The 24,987-nt window shown below is 42.7% G+C and overlaps 1 long non-coding RNA gene across 1 annotated transcript; it reads right to left on the bottom strand.

The window, feature by feature from the left end:
* Positions 1–1,605: 1,605 nt before the first annotated feature.
* Positions 1,606–15,870, bottom strand: LOC307075626. Its single transcript, XR_013811857.1, has 4 exons — positions 15,732–15,870; positions 3,662–3,755; positions 3,391–3,577; positions 1,606–2,334 (listed from the first exon to the last, which is right to left on the bottom strand). It is a non-coding gene; the product is annotated as an uncharacterized lncRNA (long non-coding RNA).
* Positions 15,871–24,987: the final 9,117 nt, after the last annotated feature.

The following is a 24,987-nucleotide window of genomic DNA, read 5'->3' as shown; positions in this document are numbered from 1 at the left end:
CAAGCACTGTGCCATAGGAGGGCTTTGTGGCATTTCATCCAAGATCAAACCTGCACCTTGAGTTTGCCATAACCTGCAACTTGAGACCCTCTCCCCGCAGGTTGTAGAAGAGCAGCTTGGCACCAGACTCTCTCTTGGCATGAATACGGCCTGCATAAAACATAATATTATATATATTTTATCATGCAAGTGAATATACAACTTCATGCAAAGTACCAGACTAATTTCAGATAACTGCTCAATCTTATAGTAGCTGTAACACTGAGTACGACATCTGTAAGTTGGTCTCCTGGCTGCAGATAATTGTATTTATCAACAAAGTTAGTGAGGCACAAATCAACATGGTATTTGTGAGGTTAAGGGTCTTCTGCTGTGCCCTTGAGGGCATTGATGGCCTGGGTACAGATCTTGAAGTATTGCTACAAGAAACATTGCATTAGAATCAACAATTCAACATTGGGTAGGCTTTACATTTGAAGTCAAACTGAGGCCCTCTTTATTTTAGAAGCTGGTTAGTCTAGATTCTTAAAAGGGATACGCCGAGATATCTGTAAATGGGTGTTTTCCCAGAGAGAGCAATATGTTTACTAACATATTGCTGCCTCCTACACAATTACTGCCATGTAATTGTGAAAACAAGTGAAAACAACATCGCAGCTACAACAGATGTGGTAAGACCAGAGGAAGAGAGACACAAACATTCACAGGAAATACGTCATTGGCCACGGTATGGTGAAAGGAATTCATAACGCCCATTAGAACAACAGAGAAAGTTTTTTTAAATGGCTTATCTATTTTTAATTCCATCGAAATGCTTAGTCAAATAAGGAAGACAGAATAAATGAATCGCTGTGTCAATCAAATGTTTCACGATTAATGCAGTGAGCACCTAAAATAAAAAATTAAAATTAAATAAGGTATAGAACCTAAGAAATGTCATGAGACTTTTAGACTTAACTTAGACATAAGGATCTTCCCCTCAGTCTTCATTGTTAAATAAATGCAATTTGAAATGGAAATAAATTTACTTTTAGGAACAACTCTGAATTCCTGAATTCTCTGAATTAGATAGAGGATATGGCGTTGTTCAATCCCGTTGCATGTATCCTAACCAGTGGTGAAGCTAGACCTTTTTTGGGTGGGTTCATGCCCAACACTATACCGAGTGGCATTGACACAGATATGAAGATGACAAATTAAAAGCAAGTTGCTGTCGGGCGCTTCTTACCGAGGCACGCCGTGCTTCCGCTGGAACTGCAGGCTGCCGCCGCTTCAGTCGCGCAATACTGTATGCTCTGTGCTCTCGTTCGACAGTGGGCAGCGGGCTTCAGATCTCCCCAGCATCATACTAAACGTAGGCAAGGGGACCTCGGATCGCCCCAAATTTGTGCCCTAATAAATTGGGCTCCTTCGCCCACTACAATTAGCCTACGCTGCATGTAAATCCAGCCGTCACTGCAAACACACACACACACACACACACACACACACACACACACACGCACACACGCACACACACACTTCACACAGGCCATACAGGCATTAGTTCAGTTTGTTTAATACTGCAGTAAAAAAGCCAAAAACCAGGTGCATTATAACAAAAATAATTAAAAAATAAGATCAACCCCCCCACACCTTTTTATTAAATGTGCTTCATAAATACATTTTATTTTATTTTAATAGCATTTTACAGACCGATACAATGGATAGGGCGTTAAGTGAAAGTTGAAAATTTAAATTCAGAGGCAAAAAATCCAGATACGTTATTTCAATGCATAAATATTCAGTGCTTGAAATTCAATGTCTTTTTTTTCCAAAATCCAATGACACAGATTTACTTCCATATGGACGTCTCCTGTTTGACATAAACACAAATCCAGTACTAGCTCACCAAACATAGTTTCTGTTGTTTCGTCTGTCAAAGAGGCTATCTTTATCAGAAAATCCACGATTTCCAGCTGTGTTATAACATGACCAGGTAATAATTCATTTTAAAACCTTGAAAAAGTAAACAAAGGCGCCTTCTTTCAGTTTAAAAAAAACGCTGGCAGCTAAGGGCGTTTTCATTGCCATAGCAACATGATCTTATCTACAAGTACAACATGTACTTGTTGATTTTGTATGGGTCTCTAAGGTGAAGCAGTCATTTGGAAAGTGAAAGAATTAAAATGGCGGGAGTAGTGTCAAGCACTGTGCCATAGGAGGGCTTTGTGGCATTTCATCCAAGATCAAACCTGCACCTTGAGTTTGCCACAACCTGCAACTTGAGACCCTCTCCCCGCAGGTTGTAGAAGAGCAGCTTGGCACCAGACTCTCTCTTGGCATGAATACGGCCTGCATAAAACATAATATTATATATATTTTATCATGCAAGTGAATATACAACTTCATGCAAAGTACCAGACTAATTTCAGAAAACTGCTCAATCTTGTAGTAGCTGTAACACTGAGTACGACATCTGTAAGTTGGTCTCCTGGCTGCAGATAATTCGGCATGTACTTGTCTATTTTGTATGGGTCCCTAAGGTCAAGCAGTCATTTGGAAAGTGAAAGAATTAAAATGGCATATCCATTTTATTATTGTTATGTCAAATAATGACGATAGATGAAATTCATCCCTGTTCCATTCATACGTGTCACGATTAATTGAGTTAGCATCTAAAAATTAAACCAAAATAAAATAAGGGAGAGAAACTAAGAAATGTCACATGGTATTGAATTATAGTTACACACTTAAATTGGATATAATGATACAATGTTTTTCCTTGTAAAATAAATGCAATTTGAAATAGAAACGAATTGACTTGTATGAACAACCCTGAATACCAGTCTGAATACAGCAGAGATGTATTTTGGGATAGAGAGTGGGGTTAGGGTGTAGTGTCAGATGGTCTTTGGGGTCTTACTGGGAAGGGGGCAGTGAAGGATGGTCTGTGGGGTCTTATTGTGTGAGGGAGTGGGTTAGGGGATCGCTTTTGTTAGGGAGTAGTGTCAGAGTGTCTGTGGGGTCTTGTGGACTTAGAGAGAGACAGGCATACTCATTTGCAGTATAGCAGTCATTTGGAAAGTGAAAGTATTGTGAAAGGAAGTGAACGCCCATAATTGGATATAATAGACAACGTTTTTCCTTGTTAAATAAATGCAATTTGAAATAGAAATAGAATAGAAACTTGTAGGAACAACTTTGAATACCAGTCTCATGCTTTGACCTGATGCAATAGAGGATATGGCGTTATTCAATCCCGTTGCATATTATGATTCTACCGTTTTCATGGCAGATGATTCACTTACAATAAATACTGAGTAATTCCTCTTTTGGCAAGAGCTGAATTGCATGACGATGAACCACCAGAGCGACTGACCAGATGTCGATCCAGGCCCACGTGGTTACCTTGTCTTTAAGCGCAAAGTGCAGGTGGGGCAGCATGTGCAGACAAGGAGACAAAAGCGTCATCTCGACGGGAATGATGCTCAGCTCCCCCTTTTTGGTCTTCCCGGGGTTACCGCGGACGCCAATGATGTCCCCTCGGCACAGCTTGTTGTTTATGGCCACAAAGGCCTCCTCCGATTTGTAGGTCCTGGGAAGGATATGATGAATAAGCAAAAGAAGCACTGTGCCATATGAGGGCTTTGTGGCATTTCATCCAAGATCAAACCTGCACCTTGAGTTTGCCATAACCTGCAACTTGAGACCCTCTCCCCGCGGGTTGTAGAAGAGCCGCTTGGCACCAGACTCTCTCTTGGCATGGATACAGCCTGCATAAAACATAATATTATATATATTTTATCATGCAAGTGAATATACAACTTCATGCAAAGTACCAGACTAATTTCAGAAAACTGCTCAATCTTATAGTAGCTGTAACACTGAGTACGACATCTGTAAATTGGTCTCCTGGCTGCAGATAATTGTATTTATCAACAAAGTTGGTGAGGCACAAATCAACATGGTATTTGTGAGGATAAGGGTCTTCTGCTGTGCCCTTGAGGGCATTGATGGCCTGGGTACAGATCTTGAAGTATTGCTACAAGAAACATTGCATTAGAATCAACAATTCAACATTGGGTAGGCTTTACATTTGAAGTCAAACTGAGGCCCTCTTTATTTTAGAAGCTGGTTAGTCTAGATTCTTAAAAGGGATACGCCGAGATATCTGTAAATGGGTGTTTTCCCAGAGAGAGCAATATGTTTACTAACATATTGCTGCCTCCTACACAATTACTGCCATGTAATTGTGAAAACAAGTGAAAACAACATCGCAGCTACAACAGATGTGGTAAGACCAGAGGAAGAGAGACACAAACATTCACAGGAAATACGTCATTGGCCACGGTATGGTGAAAGGAATTCATAACGCCCATTAGAACAACAGAGAAAGTTTTTTTAAATGGCTTATCTATTTTTAATTCCATCGAAATGCTTAGTCAAATAAGGAAGACAGAATAAATGAATCGCTGTGTCAATCAAATGTTTCACGATTAATGCAGTGAGCACCTAAAATAAAAAATTAAAATTAAATAAGGTATAGAACCTAAGAAATGTCATGAGACTTTTAGACTTAACTTAGACATAAGGATCTTCCCCTCAGTCTTCATTGTTAAATAAATGCAATTTGAAATGGAAATAAATTTACTTTTAGGAACAACTCTGAATTCCTGAATTCTCTGAATTAGATAGAGGATATGGCGTTGTTCAATCCCGTTGCATGCATCCTAACTGTTACGGCCACTGTTTGTTTGTTGCTGCCTTCTTTTTTTTCCTGATGGGCGAAGCCTAGATATACCGTGTACATAAGGCGGCGCACACCGCCACTCATCCTCCCTTTTTTTTCAGCATTGACTGATCAACAACCATCAAGTACGATGACTTCTTCTGAAGAACCTTGTGGCAGCGGCGTGGCCGAGGCGACAGAAAAACTGCCCTTTTCATGGCCATTTAAGAGTGCTTCCATGAGAGCTGGGCCCTTTTCAGGGCCTCACTGTTCCTCCTGTACTGCTTCTCTGGTGCCGGGTGAAGAGCACCTGGCGTGTTTCCGATGCCTCGGCGCGGAACACACCGTGGCTGCCATGTCTACCCCCGCCTCCTGCGCCACCTGCTGAGAAGAGGGGCTCCTCTCCAGGCACCTTTTCTTTTCCCCGTCGGTGGTGCTCTCCGAGGCCATCGACATTTTCAACGACGGAGTTCTGGACGACGACGACGCCCACATCGAGCTGAAGGACGACCTCTCGATGGACAACGTCTTTGCGGACTCCGCGTCGGGGTTCTCCCGCTTCAGGGCTTCCACCGCCACGGTCGTCCCGAGGGAGAAGCCACGCCGGATGGCCGATTTATTGGCAAGATCATGGGCGAGGCGGCGGCCATCAAGGGCATCACTATGCCAGCACCGCCTCCCGCCCCCATGTCGGATGACATGCAGTCGTCCGCCCGGCGTGCTACACAGTGTCCCCTGTTTCCACCCGTCCAGCAGTTTTTTCACCGCTGGGGCTGGGGACCCTTTGACACTGAAGACCCCGGTGAAGGCCTTCTGTGACGTCACCAGCGTGGAGGGGTGAGCTGATACTCAGGCGAAGGGGATCCCTCCCCTGGAGCCCCCCCTGGCAGCGCTTCTTTGTCCGGCCGCCGGATGGCGTCTTAACGAGAAACCGCTGTCCCCCGACCGCCTCCAGAAGCAGACTGTCAGGCCGTTCGTCAGGCCGACAGACCAACAACCTCACCCTGCTCTCCGCTGCCCTGGTCTCCTTGTCGGCTGGCAGGGAGGCTTATGGCCTGGAGGAAGCCGCAAGATGGCTGACGGTTTCCCGCTTCTCCAGTGCCATCCTCCAGCTATGCCAGCCGATAGCCGTTTCGGCCGGCTGGCATATGGCCTGGTCAACCATGATACAGCGGACCATATGGCTCTCTCACACTGCGGTGCCGGAGCGAGAGCGGGCCAGCCTCGTTCAGGGTCCATTAGCTCCGGGTGGAGTTTCTCAGAGGTGCTCGCGCACCAGCAGTCTGTCCCTGAGAATCGTTCCCAGTTCGGGGCGATTCTCACGGGCTCCACCCACCAGCAGGCCGGAAAGAAGCGGGGTCGAGCCCTGTCCCAACGCTCCAGGGGGCCGCCTCCAACCCCAACCCGAACAACGCGGACGGACAACGCGGATGGACAACGCGGCGATCCTAGCGTGGCGGCTAGACAACTCGTTGCTTATTCATCGGGCACGAGTGCAGCGGCTAGACAGCTTGCTGCCTGTTCTGCGGGCACGAGCATGGTGTCTAGACAGCTCGCTGTTGGGGCCGAGGAATACGGGTTATTCCTGGACAGCGTTCCCCCTATCAGAGTGCTGCTCCGATGTGTGAGAGAGACTGGTTCACATCTCTGGATCTCAAGGATGCTTACTTCCATGTCCCTGTTCGGCAGGCGCACAGGAAGTTTCTCCGCTTTGCCTTTATGGGGGCGGCTACTCCCTGGCCCCGCGCACCTTCTCAAAGTGTGTGGAGACGGCGTTGGGACCGCTCAGGTGTCAGGGAAAGAGGGTTCTCTTCTACCTCCGATCTACTTATTCTGAGAAACTCAGAGAAAGCTGTGAGAAGATACACCATGACGGCGATAAACCATCTCTCTTTTCTGGGTTTTGCCATCAACTGGGAAAAGAGCTCCCCGCTCCCAAGCCGGTAGATAGTCTACTTGGGGCTTTGCCTAGACTCAGCAACCATGACAGCGATGCTCTCGCCTCCCTGACAAGACGGCATCCTGTTGGCACCCTCCCGCTTTCGCCTTTGCAGAAACATGACCGCACTGTCCACCATGCGCCTGTTGGGGCTGATACCAGCCGCCCATCCCGTAGTTCCCCTGGGTCTGCTCTTAATGCGCAGACTCCAGCGGTGGTTTCCTCACCAACGGTTGGACCCCAGGCGACACAAGCTCAGGGTGCTCCTCGTATCCCGTTCGGTGTCACCAGACCTGGAATATTGGGGAAACCCCCCCGCCCTTCTCAGGGGTGTTCTCTTGGGCAGAGTGACATCCTACGTAGTGGTCTTCATGGACGCCTCGTTGACGGGTTAGGGAGGAACGTTCCTCTCCCATTCAGTCAGAGACGAGTGACACATAAATGTGTTGGAACTCGCCGCTGTGAGGAAAGTGCTGAATTTCTTTCTTTACCTGGTATGTGGTCGCCACGTTCTGATCAGGACAGACAGCGTGTCGGCGGCGGCGTACATAAACAGACATGGGGGAGCGCACTCCACTGCTCTCCACCGAAAGGTGGTCGAGCTCTGGCTTTGGGCTCATCAGTATCTCCTCAGCCTAAGAGCCCTGCATATCGCAGGCGCCCAGAACTTCGGGGCGGACCTCATGGTTTGCGGCGGTCCCCGCCGAGATGAGTGGCGATTAAATCCGGACATTGTCAGACTGATCTGGCGGAGGATCGGGACGGCTCAGGTGGACCTGTTCGCATCCAGAGAGAATACACACTGCAGGTGGTTGTTCTCTCTCAACCCTCGGGATCTTCCCCCGTTAGGGGTGGATGCGTTGGCACACACACCTTGGCCACAGGCTCTCTTGTATGCATTCCCCCCGCTCCAGCTGATCCTTCCTCTTCTGGAATTGGAACAGGAGAGATTGTCCCTCATTATAGTGGCTCCGGAGAACCGCTCAGCTCTGTGGTTTCCAGAGCTAGTGGCGCTCTCACGGACGGCACCGTGGCCAGTGCCGTTCAGATCGGATGCGCTTTCACAAGCCCACGGGACAGTCCACCACCCGCCCAATGTATCGGGATGGCTGTTGGTTTGGCTCCTGAGAGGTTGATCCTGCAGGGCAAAGGTTTGCCTGAAGCGGTTATCAACACTATCCAGAGTGCTCGTGCACCTTCTACTTCTTCCCTCTATGCGGCGAAGTGGGGCCCTTTCTCTAATTGGTGTGACACGAACCACACTGCCCAATCTCTATGCAAGGTGGGAAGCGTGCTTGCGTTTCTGCAGTACTTATTGGAAAAAGGTTTGGCCTTCTCCACTAACAAGGTCTATGCGGCGCTCATATTGGCTTTGGTTTCTGCTAAGCGGGCCGGTGAGTTGACCGCTCTGTCTGTTAGCCCGTGCTGCTTGTTGCTTAACGAGGACAGCTCCTTTGTGCTGCTCAGACCTAATCCTGCGTTCCTCCCAAAGAACATTAACAGTTATTTTCGGTCTAGGGATATTGTGCTTAAGGCTTTTCACCCCCCGCCTCATACTAGTGAGGCGGAGGCGGAGCTGCATTTCCTGTGCCCTGTGCGGGCGCTGGCTATGACCGTGAAACGCTCGGCCTCGTTCCGCACCACACAACAGTTGTTTGTGTATTATAGCGACGCTGGCAGGGGCCGCGCTCTCTCTAAACAGCGGTTTTCTCACTGGATATGTGAGGGTGTTTGCTTAGCCTACTCTTGGCAGGGCTTAGCGCCACCGTTGGGCGTTAAAGCTCACTCGACACGGGGCGTGGCCGCTTCGACAGCTCTACTCAAAGGGCGTTTCGGTGGAAGACATCTGCAAGGCTGCGTCTTGGTCTTCCCCCGGCCACTTTGTCCGTTTTTACATGTCCAGGGGCTCACTCGGCCACTCTGTGTTGGAGTCCGAGGCCCCTTCTACGGCTTAAAGGACAATTCCGGTATATTGAACATTGAGCCCCCTTTCTGGTTTGTCTAGGGTGAAATAGGGTGGTTAACACCAAAATGTTGACTATTGGCCCTGTCTCGGGTATTTGACTAATTTCGAAACGATTCTGCCTGCTTCACAATGGCTGGCTACGGGCATTCACAAACGTGTCCTAAACGTTTGTTTTCAGAAATGTGAAACTCACCGAGTGGTTGGTGTACCTAATGAAGTATCGTAGCAAAATACAGTTTCTGTCGTGTTTTATTTGGCATTTTGTAAAGCCATTGAAACGGAAACCGGACCGGAACCAGAAACGGAAAGGGGGGCTGGTTGTAGTCTTTTCGGGCGGTTCTCCGTCTCAACAGTAGGGCTAGAACCATATTTATCATGTATAGTTTACTTTGAAAACCAATGTGTTTTAGTAACTGTGTGAATACAAAATAAAGGGGAAGATATGGTCATTTTTTAGATAAAAATTACCCAGAGGAAATTGAATATACCTCAAATTTGTTATCAGGTGAGTTTGGGCTGCTCGATCATGGGAAAAATAATAATCACGATTATTTTGGTCAATATTGAAATCACGATCATTCAAATGATTATTTTTGAGTTTGAAAACATGTATTTATTCAGCATGTCTTCGATTTTTTTTTGTAACTGAGAACTTTGTCCAAAAGAAAAAGTTCCAATCTAAAATAATGAACAGATATGTATCCAGCTGTTCTGCCCTGTCTATAAAACATTAAAAAAATAATAATAATAAACAACAAATAAATTGAAAAACTTGATTTTGTTAATTTTGTGATCGTTTCACGCTAAAATCGAAATCGCGATCAAAATTTGATTAATCGCCCAGCCCTAAGGTGAGTGCTGTATGCAGCGCTCAACTATTGTTCTTCTTAAGTTTTATTCTTTCATTCTTTCTTTCTTTCTATCTTTCTTCTTTATTATTCTCTACAAATGTTGGGACCTATCTCCAGTGTTGTGCCTGAACGCGTTCACTGAACGAAAGTTCATGAACTCGTTCATATTTTGGCGAACGTGAACTGAACGTACTGTATTACTGCCTGATGAACGTTACTGTGAACTCGTTCATTCTGGTGTCAGTGAACGGCACGCTCACTCGGTTTAACTTCGTTCAATGGGGGGGTTATTTCTCTATCAACACGGCGGATGCGCGCGCAGATCGCCGTGTTGTTTGACCGGTTGCCATGGTAATCTCCGTGCGGTTCATTTGCAGTTGCGGTGTTGCCAGCTTACTGTTACATTAAACTTTAATCAGTAAAGGTGGTTATATGCTATAGACCCTATAGTATCTGTCATATAAAGGGGACGAATTTCAAATTATAAATATGTACACTTTATTTTGAAAGTATAGACCAGCGCGATTCCCATTGAAACGAATGGCGCGGTGATTATTCTTCAAAACGAGAGCTGTTAAATTGTGGAAAATGAATTGAACTGTAATCAGACAACGCGGTTATATGCTATAGACCCTAGAGTATCTGTGGTATAAAGGCTGAGACGAATTTCGAATTATAAATATGTACAATCCATAACGTTAGCTCTCTGGCTCATAGCTCAGCGGAGTAGAATATCTCATAGAATCATTGCTTGTTGGCCGGAAACGGAAAGGGGGGCTGTTCACGTTTGGTTGTAGTCTTTTCGCTCGGTTCTCCGTTTCATCAGTAGGGCTAGAACCGAGTGAAAAGACTACAATCAAACGTGAACACCCCCCCTTTCCGTTTCCGCCAACGAGCAATGAGTCTTCCAACAGAAATCAATGGGATTTACAAAATGCGCTAAATGTGGAATAAAACACGATAGAAACTGTATTTCGCTACGATACTTGATTCAACCACTCTATATCATCCTAGACAAACCACAAAGGGGGCTCAATGTTCAAAATACCGGAATAAACGAATAGCTCACAGCAACATTTGAAAAAAAGAACTATGAACTAGTTCATTTTTTGGAACTGTGAACTTAGTTCAAAATTTTTAATTATGAACGTTTAACTGAACTAGTTCATTTTAAAATTTGTGAACTGAACTTTGAACTAGTTCACGAAGAAAGTGAACTTTCCCAACACTGCCTATCTCCTTCCTAATTTTTTCACCTAGAGACTCCAGTCCAATTTTAAAATGTTCAGAATAGCTTGGAATCACGCGCTTCTTTTCAGATTTTTAAATTATTTCATTATTTTTAAGATATTCTACTTTTAAAATAAACTTAGCACAAAAAGTAAGGAAATTTGTGTTTGGTAGATTATTTCTCTGTGGTAACAATGCTTTTTGGCAATAAATCTTATACCGTTGGAAAGCCTGTTTAGTTCCCTTTCAAATGGTGCCCCTTTCAATTTCAATTTTTTATCCCTTTCAATTTGTAAGGAACATGCATTTGTGGGATGAGCAGCAGCGCTGAGTATGTGGGTTGCGCCCATGAAAAATTGTATTTTGCTGTTGCTATTGACACTTGTTTGGAGCTTCTGGTACCCCCAGGTGCTGCCGATCAGGTGCCTGATTGGCACCTGATCGGCTGCACCTGTGAGCATGGGCCCTACTACTGTAAGTACAGCTACAGTCAGTAGCTGTGTTCGAAATCGTCCCTATTCAATCACTCACTATTACCTATAGTGTTCATGATATAGTGCACTATATAGGGAATGAACAAACGACAATTCGGACACTACGCTGAACATTTCTAAACGTCATTTGCGTCAGTAAATGCGTCGGGTATTTGTGTGACGCAGGCAGATGCGCCCACATCATGTAAACAAATCGGGCACTCACAAGGAAATATGGAGGTTGTATTGATGTTGAATGTTACATTTTCTGATCAAGGTTTTTTTTATTAATTTTGAATGTTACATTTTCTATGTTGAATCCCAAATAAATTGTTGACATTTCTAAACGAAAGCCGGGGACTCCATTATTAACTGTATTCGTTTTCGTGGTTATTCAGCTTCTTCTTCTCCTCCAGAAAAACACGAACGCATTGCATTGTGGTATACGGGAGTAACATGTAGGGAACATTGTATGTACAATTAAATTTTGTGTATTTTAAGTGCACTAAATAGTGCATGAAATTAACCACTGAGAATTGGAACACCACTACAAAATGGCGAGCACTCTGCTCCAAGAATCGGCATGTCGCGTTCGACTGATCTGGATAGGGCCCTTGTGATAGGGCAACTTCAAGCTGGTGTTCCGAAAAACCAAGTTGCGGCATATTTGGAGTGAGCCCTAGTACCCTCTCCAAACTGAAGGCAAAGTTCCATATAACGGGGGATGTCAAAGAAAGGCCGGAAGTGGGTTTCCCAAGAAGACAACACCCCAAGAAGGCCATTTCATCACCCTTTTAGCGCATAGGCTGTCTTCTACAGATTTGCAGTCAAGGTTTGCAGGACGATATGGCCGATGGCTCTCTGCCCAGACAATCCGGAACAGCCTACACACAGCCAATCTCCGGTCTCATAGGGCTACCAGGAGTCCTGCCACGACTGCCCTTCACCGTCAGGCCCGTTTGCGCTGGTGTCGGCAACACGTGCACTGGAACCTGAACATGTGGAGGAACGTTATGTTCAGTGATGAGTCCAGATTCTGCCTACGGCAGTTGGATCATAGGGTCAAAGTCTGGAGAAGACGCGGAAAACGCTATGCTGATTGCTGCACCGATAGAATAACATCTTTTGGTGGAGGCAGTATGACGGTGTGGGGCGGCATCTCCCTCACTGGAAAAACGAGGCTTGTCATCATTGGAGGCAATCTCAATGCAGAGCGATATAGAGATGGGATTCTGCAACCAGTGGCAATCCCATATCTCCACAGTCTGGGAACGAACTCTATCCTCCAAGATGACAACGCTCGCCCCCAAAGGGCGGGGTTTATCAGAGACTACCTCCAGAATGTGGGAGTAGAGAGGATTGAATGGCCTGCTAGCAGCCCTGACCACAACCCCATTGAACACTTGTGGGATCAGCTTGGGCGTGCTGTTTGTGCCAGAGTGACCAACACAACCACGTTGGCTGACTTGCGACAAATGCTGGTTGAAGAATGGGATGCCATCTCACAGCAGTGTGTGACCAGGCTGGTGACCAGCATGAGGAGGAGGTGCCAGGCTGTTGTGGCTTTGTATGGTTCTTCCACATGCTACTGAGGCTCCTGTTTATGAAATGAATAAATTGTTAAATTGCCAATATAATAATAATTAGAGATAGACCGATATGTTTTTTTCAGGGCCAATACGATACCGATTATTAGTAGTCAAGGGGGCCGATAACCGATATTTGGAGCCGATATTAATTTACAGAAAAAGGGAAAAGATTAGCGTCAAAATTTTGAATAATACAAACTCCAACACTTAAACTGCATATGTTTAATAAACACAACAGCTTATCAGATTTGCAACATAACACAATTTAAACAAAAAAATGGCTCACTAAAATCTTCCTGAACTGAAATGTTAATCTTTTACTTATCTTTCTTTTAAGTTCAAACAAAAACAAAAAGTGCAGGGTGTTCTAATGAAGTTAACTAAACATTTAAATAAATAAATAGCCATTATTGCCCGAAAGTTTTCTCTCAGACAGACGGTGCTTTGCTGTCAGTTTCTGCAGCTTCTCATGTGGCTTACACACACACACACACACACACACACACACACACACACACACACTAATCTCTAGCCATCCCCTCATCGTGCTTCCCTGCAATAAAACTAACTGAATTTTACTCTCTCTCACACACACTTCTTACTTTTATCACTGACTATTTCCCTATCAATATTATCAGCAACCTTGATTAAACCGTAAACACTAAATAGCCTACAGCATTTTCACTTTAATAATCAGTGTTTATCATAGGAACAGACAGCTGCTGCTAACGTATTGGGCCTCACAGTAACGTTAGTAGTCGTGAATTGTAGAGTTTCGCTACAGTCTGCTGAGCGTCTAGAGCCAGAAAGGAGAAAGCGGAGCGCTGGGCTAACGTTACGCTAAAAGCTAATCAGCCTTCACCTTAAAGCAAGGGCTCCAGGGGCTCCGTGGTTACGCAGTTGGATAGCGCATTACGCAGTTGTAGAAGTATAACCACCGCATAACGTGCTTCCCTGCAACAAAACTGGACTGAATTGAGTTTATTAGGTTTTAACTCTCACTCACACAGACTTGTACTATCACGGACTATTTTCATTTCGATATTATCAACAAACCTTGTTTCGAGTGATTAACAGTCAGTGTGCGAAATACCCGTCCATACTCGGGGGGGGGGTCCCAATACCGATCTAAATGTTGTCAGTATGCAGTAGGCCTATCATTACAATATTGTATGAATGCGAGCCAAGACAATCAGTCTATAGCCTACATGACATCACACACTAACACTTTTTGATAATCCGACATAGTATTCATAGCAACACTGACATAGGAGGTTGCATTGGCTAAAGTTGTTTGGATACACGTTGTTTTATAACAAGAGGCAAAGTAGTGCATTAAAATGCAGACACGACAATATTTGGCACCAATCTGGCGCACTTACAGAGCAATCAACTGAATAAATGCCGCTGAATAAATCGGAGACTGGCACGCAATCCGTGCACTTGCAAATGAGAGCCTGCAGTGTATGACCGATAGTGTGACATTATTTAACCATACATCTACAGCAAATATGATCAGACAGATACGTCATTGAACACATACGTAGGCCTACACAAAGCACATTCGTCTAACCGTGCAAACAGGCCCATCGCTCAAATTGAAAAAAGCACCACGGCGGATGCTGACAGACAGCCCACAAAAAGCACCACGGGGTTTGCAGGAAGAACACAGGCGATGTCCTGCTTTAATCCAGCTTCTGACAAACGGAACTGTGACCATTAATATATATATAAAATTATTTTTTTATTTTTTTTGGACAAAATTTGAGACCCCCCTCAAATTTGCTTTTGAGGCTTTCAGGGGGGCTCATGGGACCCCCCCGTATTTCGCACACTGATTAACAGGACGACGGACTGTGAGCAGAGCTGCCGCTTAGGTTTATATAACGTTAATGGGCTCACAGTAATGTTACTAGTAGTTGTGAGTTGTAGAGAACAGGCTACTTGCACAAGCACTTCCTGATTCGCCGTAATACAGCTCATCAGCTTCCGGTTCAAAGATGGCAACGTTCTACACCCGGTGTTTACAGGAGCTGCCGGCAATAAATATCACAGATGTGCACCGTTTATGTCGGGAAACAAAAACTCCGACGAGCAAATTGGAGAAGGGGTTTAGGTTGTATGCTGCGACCTACATTCACAGCTACGAAGCTAAGAAAACTACTTCTAACAGACGCTAGCTAGTAGCTACTGTCAAAGGCTAGTCTGTCAGTTAACTGTCACTTTCTAACGTGTCGCACGATGCAGTAACAGCAAATTCTAACAAGATTTCTTAACCAGTGTTTTATATCAGCCTTGATGTTTTTGCCTGTTGTGTTGAGTAATATTTGTTTAATTTATAGCCACAGTTTTGCGTATACAAAATTAACGTTATGTAGCTACCTAACCTTACTTTCCATGTAGTCACTTGTTATAGATAGTGATGATGCGTAACGCAGTATAATTGAAGCTTAATGAATTTGTATATTATTTCATTCAGTGTCCAATAAAGACAAGCTGACAGGGCAGGTCAGCGTGAGAGCCTTGTGCTACAGGTCGATGAGGAAGAGCGAGGCGCCACACAGTTTGAGTGTAGGCAGGATGCTGTGTTCATCCCTGTTCAGTGGGGTTTGTTCGGTTGAGCATTAGCTAAGTGTAGTCCTCAAGGGCCACCAACTTGAATGTTTATCATGCCTCCCTTTTTTCCGCACACAATTTAATTTAGTCAAGGTAATGAGTACAAGACTACAACTTTTCAATATTCAAGATTTATTGTCGTTTGCAAAGCAGAAGTACAGGTACAGTGGAATAATTGTGTGATTCTTGGAGTCCGCTTTAAAAACAATCACATCTTTATTTTAAGAGGGAGAGAATATAACAGTAAGCATTCAGGATGGTAGGCTTTTTCTAGCACAGTTCAAGTGCTTACCTTCATAAGAACCAATTGGTTGTTTACACCCATGATGCTGAGGTTACAATTTCTAATGATTTACCTTTTTCTCTTAGATCAAGCTTTGTGATTCATCCCCAGTGATGCTAAGTCACCACCACTGCTCCTGTGTGGCTGGCACTGTTCTGTGCAAACATTTAGCAGCATTATTTTTTCAGACAGCACACTATTCATCGTTGAAGCTTCCTGTCGTGCCCCCTGTGCATAGCTGTACGGAGTCGGAGCAGCAATGGCACAAGCCGCGAACAATGGTAAGTTAAACAATTTCAATTACAAGTTCAATTCATACATTTTTACAATTGTTTAATAGTATTTTTGTTCTAGGACCCGCATTGGTGGAGCTGGAGACGGTCACATTCTGGCGCTGTCGCTTCAGTGCTCCCATTTTCCTCTCATAGAATAACTAATGACTTTTTCCGATTATTTAAAAATAAACTTTTGTAGACTTTAACTGGCAACGTCTCTGTAAGTCTTTACACAAATCTGTATTATAAATGTTTTTTTCTGAACTATTGATGCTGTCACATTCAAATATATAAATTCTGATAAGACATGGACATTCCCAACTCCTGTCCTGAATTACACCATCTGTCAACATGACGCTACTTGTGTGCTATTTATCATTCACATAGACCTATTAAGAAGTAATTTGGTACAGTACTATAAATTAATCTGTAACGTAGAGCTATTGTCCCTGCATGGCACATATCCCCGTCACTTAGGGACAAAGCTAATATCACATAGGCTAATATCACATAGGCTAATACAAAAAATGGAAATGACTTCCCTGGTGTAAAATTGTATGTCTGCGTCGGAGCCAGCAAACCGTTGCAGTCCAAAATCTCGCTGGAGACGTAACTCCTGTAGCTCCTTTCTCAGCTCCTCTACTTCATTTGTGACGCTTTCAGCAGCGGATGCGGCCATATTCATGGCAGCCGGTTCTGGGACAGAGCAGTAGTCGTGATCTTTGAAACGTTGATCAACTTCATCTTCCGGAGGGGCAGCCTCGACGAACCGATCCACTCTATCCCACACGCCGCGCCTTGGGGTTGCGACCGTATATTGGTTCCACTCAAAAAGGGTTGGTACGGCACCTTTTGCAAGTCTCCTTCGACCCTGAGGAGTAGTTGGCTCAATCAACTTGTCGGGACTAAAGTGTCTGCTACAGACCTTGGAGTGAGTGGTGATGACATATGCAGGGTGCGATTTGCCGGTGGGGATGGTGGGGATTATCCCCCCCTCTGGTTTACACGTCCTACCCTCTGCTGAATTATTTTTATCCTCGGTGGGGAGAAAAATTATCCCCCCCACCCAAAGTATTTTCACCATTACATCGTAATAATTAACAACCAAAATACACAGGGTCCGTCTTCATTTTGACACATTTTAAAATGTTTCTCAAAATTATCCCCCTCTCTGGTTTTTTCACAAATCGCACCCTGAACATATGCATCCCGGCGTATGTTCACAATCCATCGACTCCTCACGTCAGTTTGGCTCGGAAAGCCATGAAAACTTAATACCCCGTTGAATTTAGCTGACGCTGTACAGTGGGGAACACAGCAGTGCTCTGCGTAGGTTGTCTCCTGCCTCTGAAAATTTCCAGTTTTTAGATGTTTGCGGTCTTGATCCATGTTTACAGTATCAAAGTCCGCAGGCTAGCGCGATAAACACACAGACCGGAAGCAACCGAGCTGTATTATTTGAAACAGGAAGTACGTCACACAGTTTAGTGCATACACCCTATTGGGATGTTTATTACAATTTCGGGAGAGTCTGCTGCCGTAACTGACCTTGAAACCAAACCAGACATAACCCTTCCTCCTCTCCGCCGTGAGTGTGAGCACTGTGCATGCACAGCTTTCACTGCTGATTGGCTGTTACCCGTCGTGGTTCTGCGTATAACCAGAGCTTGTAACCAATCAGATGGTGCTGTGGGTGGGAGAATGCTGGAGACAGCGTAGTGACAGCAGACAGAGAAGCGCCGCTGCATCAGAGCCAAAATAACCCAGTTTTAAATTGATCTCTTATCGGCCGTCGGATAAAAAAAGGGCAAGTGTATGTTTCTTACAAATGGGGCACCATTTGAAAGGGAACTATACAGGTTTTCCAACGGTATAAGATTTATTGCCAAAAAGCATTGTTACCACAGAGAAATATTCTACCAAACACAAATTTCCTTACTTAAGTTTACTATTTTTTTTTCCCTCTGGTACTTCAACTGTTTAAGACGTGACTCAATCAATTTTCAACCGTTTTTCTTCGTTCAAACCATTTAACAAATCTACACACTTGTATCTTCAATAATATCGAAACAACAACAATATCATTTATACTTTCTTCAGAATCACAGTTTTAGTTTCATACCGGCTTCGTTTTCAGCTGTTCTCATTGAAGACGTCTGCCCATTCTGACACTCCTACTTCTTAAAACATCATAAATCTATCTATTTAGATTTACATCGCCCCTGACCGTAACCATATCAAGTGCCACTTAATTGATAGTACATGCGTTATCATAATAAGCAGTAAATTATAATAAAGTGAACAGGTAGATGTATTTTGGGTTAGAGAGTTGGTTAGGGGGTAGAGTCAGATGGTCTTTTGGGTCTGGTTGGGTTGGAAGCTCTGTTGGGTCACAGTCGAGGTGAGGGTTAGCAGGGTCAGGGGTTGGGGGGTCTGTGGAGTTGGATGATGTGCCGAATCCCAGGGCCCACTGGCTGAGGGGGCTTTTCTCTGGGTGCAAACCTCTGGGAGTTGGGGAGCTTGCTCTAGTTTCTTTCTTTCAGGTTATTTTATAATTTCAATGCTCTCTTCTTTCTTTTGATAATAGGCGAATATTGTCTTAATTATGCCTTGAATGCGTTATTTGGTGTTTGACTTTGGAATCTGAGAATGGACATTAAAAATTCTGTAGTCTCGATTTGGTGTTTGCCCCATCTTGTAAAGTGTGGCCACAGCCATAGAGTGAGAGATAGTTTATTGATGGAAAGTATGCACATATACTTAAGTTCCTCTTCTGTGAATGTAGATGCTATTTATAAAAAATATATTTTAGAACAGATCTACAAGCTAGCAGTTAAAATCAGCTGCATCTATGCAAAACACAAACAATGGCTCCTTCATAAGGACAAGCTGATGTCACCTAGTTTCTTTTTGGTAGCTCTTAAAAGAACACTTAAAATGCTTTCTGGCAAACAACACAGAAAACACATTGGTTAAAAGGGTTAGGGTTTTTCTCACATTTAAATGTTCTAACATCAAAGAATTTCACTCATTCTAAATGTTTCTTTGAATCTTAAAGCACTACATATCGGACTGTTGTACTGTAGGTACAGACAGACCTGTATTGGTAGGTTCCTTAATAGCTAACTAGTTAAGTGTAAAATGTTATATAGCAATATTGAGATATTTGGAAGCAGTAATGTTGTTTTGGTCATTGGTTAGAATTTCATTATTGCAATTATTTGTCATTATTAGGTGAAATTGTTGGGCATGCGAGATGTGGCAAAACCGTCTGTCATCCCAGTTGCTTCTACATAATTTTGTTTTTAGATGTCTACCCTGGGCCGGCGCTAGGCATAGGCGTCCCAGGCGATCGCCTAGGGCGGCAAATACGTCGGGGGCGCCCTCTGGTGGCGGCCTTAATTAATAAATTAATAAATGAATGAAATTAAATTAAACAAGCGAAAAACAAAGTTAGTTCTTTAATAGGTCCATGGTTAGAACATGGTTAAACTAATTTACATGTTTGGAGACATAAGTTAAAGGGTTGATAAATACATTCAATGAGGTTCATGTTTAAAAACAGGTAAAAGGTTAAATTGAATTCATATATGCTTTTTGCAGCTATTGCAGAGTTTATTCTGTGTGTACTTTTAGGATTATTATTTAATTTTAATGCAATGGAAAGTGGAAAAGAGCATTCAGACTGTTTGATAACTGCGCTGCGCACTTTTGTGCAGGCTGTTTATTTTTTTGAGGGACTACGGTTTTAACTGGAGTGATTCAACTGCTTTCACCATCATCGCTGTTCCTGGATGCCATCATCTCTCATCGGACATCTGTTGCATGGACATTGTGCTCAAAATGCAGGCGGTGGTAGGAAAGAAACTAGGAACCAATTTGAGGATTATTTATTTATGATACTTTTTTATAGGTGTAGGCCTACTCAGCTTTTCCTTCACGTTTTTCTTTTGGTCAGGCAGGTGCAGAGGGGGGGGGGGGGCTTAAAAAGCAGGGTAAGATCACTACAGACAGCCTGTTTCCAAAACCATTTAGCTGATATTGAAAAATAAACTAACCTTTATCTCGTTTTGTAGCAGGTAAAAGTTAGCAGCAGGTTTGATATTCGCTGGATATTCAGTTTTGATTTAGGCCTGCCCCGCAATCGGTTTCATTAACACAATTTCACTACATTAGGGGTGTAGTTTGTTGAGGACAGTTTAGGACACTATCGACAAAAATCACAACGACATTAGTTGTTGCTATAGATATCTGTGCGAGAACAGCACTTAAATCTACGTTTCGGCTGCCATCTGTCTTAGGGACCGTCTACAAATTACAGCCCCCAAACTGGTGGCATAGACTTCACCATGGAATTGTTTCAGGAAATAAATCACCACAAATAAATAAAAATATATTTTCTTATTCTGATTGATGTAGTACTTGCCAATGGGGGGCTGCTACTTACTACTGGTAACACTTTGCTGATATCTCGCAATGTAGTGAAACAGGATAAAGATTCAAACTTTATTCAAACTGAATAAAGTTTGAATGATATCGAAATTATTGAAGATACAAGTGCGTAGATTTGTTAAATGGTTTGAACGAAGGTAAACGGTTGAAAAATGATTTTAGTTACAATGTCTTAAGAAGTAGATGTGTCAGAATGGGCAGACGTCTTCAATGAAAACAGCCGAAAACTAAGCTGGTGTGGGTACCAGATTGACTCGGCTGCCAGATCGACTCGGGGTCCTGCGCTTACAAATGACGTATCGACACTTGACGTATCAACACAAGCCACGCTTACGGATGACGTATTGACACTTGACGTATCGACACAAGCCAACGGACAAAACCCGAAGGGTTGTTTATAAACGGGGCTCAATCATGGACATAAAGAGAAGGCTCAATCCGTTTTGGTTTTGATTTCATTGAACACAGCCCGTTCTTTCGCACAAACAAAGCCATTGGAAACAAGTCTTAAAGCACTGATGAATGCATATGTAACCCAGTTCCTGTTAGGGACTCTTATTCTAAAGGAGGAGAACGGAAGTATGCATGTGGGTCGCTGTTTTGACTCTGTTGTGGATCGCCCCGTTCAGTGAATGGAGTTAACCGATTCTTCTTTTATATATTACCCAAGTATAGGCAACAATAATTTGTACATTAGATTATTATTCATAGATTAGAAAACAAAAGGAGATCGTTAATACTTGGGAATAACATGGGAATGAATGAAACGTGCATGCGCATTTAAAAGACAGCGTTTCCAGGAAGTGCGTCATTATTGCGCATCTAGGACCCCGATTCGATCTGGCAGCCGAGTCAATCCGGTACCCACATCGGTATGAAACTAAAACTGTGATTAGTAGAATATCTTAAAAAGTATAAAATATCTTCTTTTCCGATTTTTTAAATATTTTATACTTTTTAAGATATTCTACTTTGAAAATATTATCTTTTTTTTAACATGGGAGTCCATGAGAGTACTCTGGTACTTCAACTGTTTAAGACGTAACTAAATCAATTTTCAACCGTTAATCTTCGTTCAAACCATTTAACAAATCTACACACAAATCTATCTTCAATAATATCCAAACGGAATTTCGATAACATTTAAACTTTCTTCAGAATCACAGTTTTAGGGTGTATACACACCTGCCTTGTTTGGTTCGAACCAAACCAAAAAAGGTCCGCTGCTGCGGACCTTTTGCGCTGGTGAACCATCGAACTCTGGTGCGGACCAAACAGCCGGTCTGAGACCCAGCCAGAGAGGTGGTCTCGGTTCGCTTCCAAACGAACCCTGGTGCGGTTCGCTTGAGATGTGAATGCGACCGCGCTCGGTCCGACCCAGTTCTAAAAATGATATGCCTTATTGGACGCAACAGGCTCACATTGCTGCTTGTTTATTCATTTATATAGTTTGATTAGCGCGGTTAATTCAAAGATCAACGTCACGTTATCAGACCCGTAAAAAAGGGGACGTGGCTCAACATGGTGCGAAGAGGAGACGAAATGTCTTTTGGATATTTGGGCAGACGCCAACATATAAAGTATATTGGAGAACACTTATAAAAATTCCGATGCACTTAATACATTCAGTACAAGGATGGGTGAGAAGGCGTTCGAGCGGTCCGCATATAGCATAACATCATAAAGTCGACGTTGTGCCAAACGCCTCTGATGCTCCAAAAGTACTGCAAATGTTTGTAACTGTATGAAACCAATCAGTATAAGCACAACGAGGGCAGCACCCTGAATCTCCATAACGTCCATAGTTTGTTCACTCTTTTTTTTATGCCTTACCCCGCCCCCGACCGTCTTGTCCAATGATTGAACGATCTATGCACACACGTGCGTTGTTGACAGATTCTTTGCAATTTGAAAAGGAACCACACCAAACCAAAAAATAAACATTGCGTTTTGGTCCGGACCAAAGAGATCGAACTAAGGACTTCCCTGGTGTGAATACGCCCTTAGTTTCATACCGGCTTCGTTTTCTGTTGGTCTCATTGATTTACGTTGAAGCTGGAGCGTGAGGACGTTCAGGCAGTGTTGCCAGATTGGGCTGTTTTTATCCGCTCTATTGGGCTACTTTTAATCACGCACCAGCTCGCTATTCACACACACACGCACGGACACGCACGCACGCACACACACACACACACACACACACACACACACACACACACACACACACCAGCAGTGCAGGGCAATACATTTGACCTTTCAGATTCTTCAGTTCAATTAATTTTACATTTCTGCATTTTTAGCAATGCTTTGCGCTTTTCATTCATCTGTCACTTATTTGTTTCCAACCATTTACATTTTCTTAAATGGTGTGCATGTTTACATTGTTTACTCCATTTAGACTTTTGAACTTTTGTTCAAATCCCTTCTCTTGATTTAAGCTTTTATTTTAACGTTGAATTTAACTTTATGTCTTCATCTATGTGGCTTTATTAAAAAATATTTTCAACCTCATTTTGCACTACAGCACTCACCACATTTTCTGCAGGAAATGCATTTTCTAGTTTAAAATATTCACCAAAAATCTACTTACTACAGGTGTTTATTTGCTGATATTTTGCATTATAGCAAATCAGTATGCAATCAATAGTTTAAAATATTCACCAAAAATCATTAAAAATAACTTTTCTCATTCTGATTGCTGTAGTAGTTAGCACACATTTTTATTTCAATCACATAGTATGATGTTTAGATTGTTGCATTTTGGATGGATAATATTTGTGTCAATGTAGTTTGATGTAAGGCTCCATATTCCTTCTATGGTGTGTACAGTAATGTGGATTTATGTCAAATTTGATATAGCACTTTCTATAGTATTAATACTGTGTGTAAAATTTTGTTTGAATTTTGTTTGAATAACGGTGCTCTTATTATTATGTGAATGGAGTCTAATGTAAGGCCCCAATTGTTCATTTTTAGTTGTAAATTTAGGTTAAATTGTGGATTTAGTATTATGTAAAATGTCACATTGTCTGTAGGGATCCATACAGTATGGATACTGCCCAGCCCTGCTTTTGGTTCTTGGGCCCAAGACAAACAAAACTGACTAACATTGACTAAACAGTTACTTAGATATACTTTAAGGGTAAACACTGTTAAATGTATAGTTGGAAGGAACTAAAGATTCTGAAGCACTGAATTTCGTGTTGTTTCTAGTCCCATGTGGGATACATTTTTGGTTTATTTTAATTACTTAGTGCAGCTAAGTACCGTTTCATTTCAGTTTTGGGTCTATATTTATCTTGTTTATTATATTGCTGAGAGAATGAATACAATTTATTTCTTGAAAGTATCTTTATAAATACATAACTTTTATTCTCTCAAGTCGTGGTCACGTGTTTGTTGTGTGGGTTGGATGTCTCATTAATAATTATGGTGTATTAAGCTACAATCAAACTCCTTACCAATCGAATGTGAACCTAGAATCTTAAGTAACCTGATCCAAACTTAGATATAGACTTTAAGCATAGATAGTCCACCACAGGGGTCACCAGAAGGTTACAATTGGATTCTCAATTATCATTGAAGTTCCAAAAAGTATGATTGGAACTCTCAAAGAACGAGAGGTTGATTAATAAAACCTTTCCAATTGATTGAAAATTGGTCAGTCTGGTGGTTTTATGAAGTAAATGTAGAAAAATCTCAGTGTACACGATTTTTCAATATCAATTTAGAAAAATATAATTTAGAGTTTTGACAGATGCCATATAAATCACATTGCTGGTGTCAATTTAATTACACATAAATATTATTGTGTAACACAGAATAGATTTTACACAGCAAAATAATAGCTGGATGTCATATGTGTGAAACCGACGGTCCCATTAAACACCCAAAAGGAGAGCTCAAGAAATAGATGTCAAAATAGACAATGTGGTCAAGCCATACCTAACCAGTCACATTACCAAATAGATATTGCATCCTCTTTATTACAAGGTCACTTTTAAGAGTAGATACAATTTAATGAGTTTAACCTTTTTCCTACATACAGCACTTATAGAAATGTAGACCATTACAATGATACATTCTTGAACCATCATCACAGATCAGCTCCTTGTTACAGCAAAAACAGTACATGGACTCGAAGTGTTGAACCATCCTCCTCACAGATCAGCCCCTTGTTACAGGACACATGGACTCATGGACTGAAAGAGTGGAACCATCCTCAGAGATCATCCCCTTGTCACAGCACATACATGACATGGACTGAAGGATACACAAACAGATGGTTCCCCTCCCACAATGCGCTAATAGACAATTACAGTTAGCAGATGGATATCTCGCAATGACAATCTTAACCATTTTGTTTACACAGTCCAGACAAAAAAGAGAATCCTTAAAATAAAATAGAGTACAACAAGAACAAATAAACAAACATGCAAGCCATAAAACTGGCCTTAATCAAAACAAAGGTACTGTCAACTTTTTCTTATCAAGGCCTATTCGGAATCATGAAGTATATTACAAGATTTTAAAAACAATATTTGTGGTGGGCACATTTGACCAGGTCATAAAAACTATTTAAAAAGGAAAAATCGAACCAAA

Source organism: Pollachius pollachius (assembly GCF_949987615.1).
Source record: "Pollachius pollachius genome assembly, chromosome: 5".
Classification (NCBI taxonomy): Eukaryota; Metazoa; Chordata; class Actinopteri; order Gadiformes; family Gadidae; genus Pollachius; species Pollachius pollachius.
Note: the sequence above shows the minus strand (reverse complement) of the source record. Positions and strands in the feature narration are given on the sequence as shown.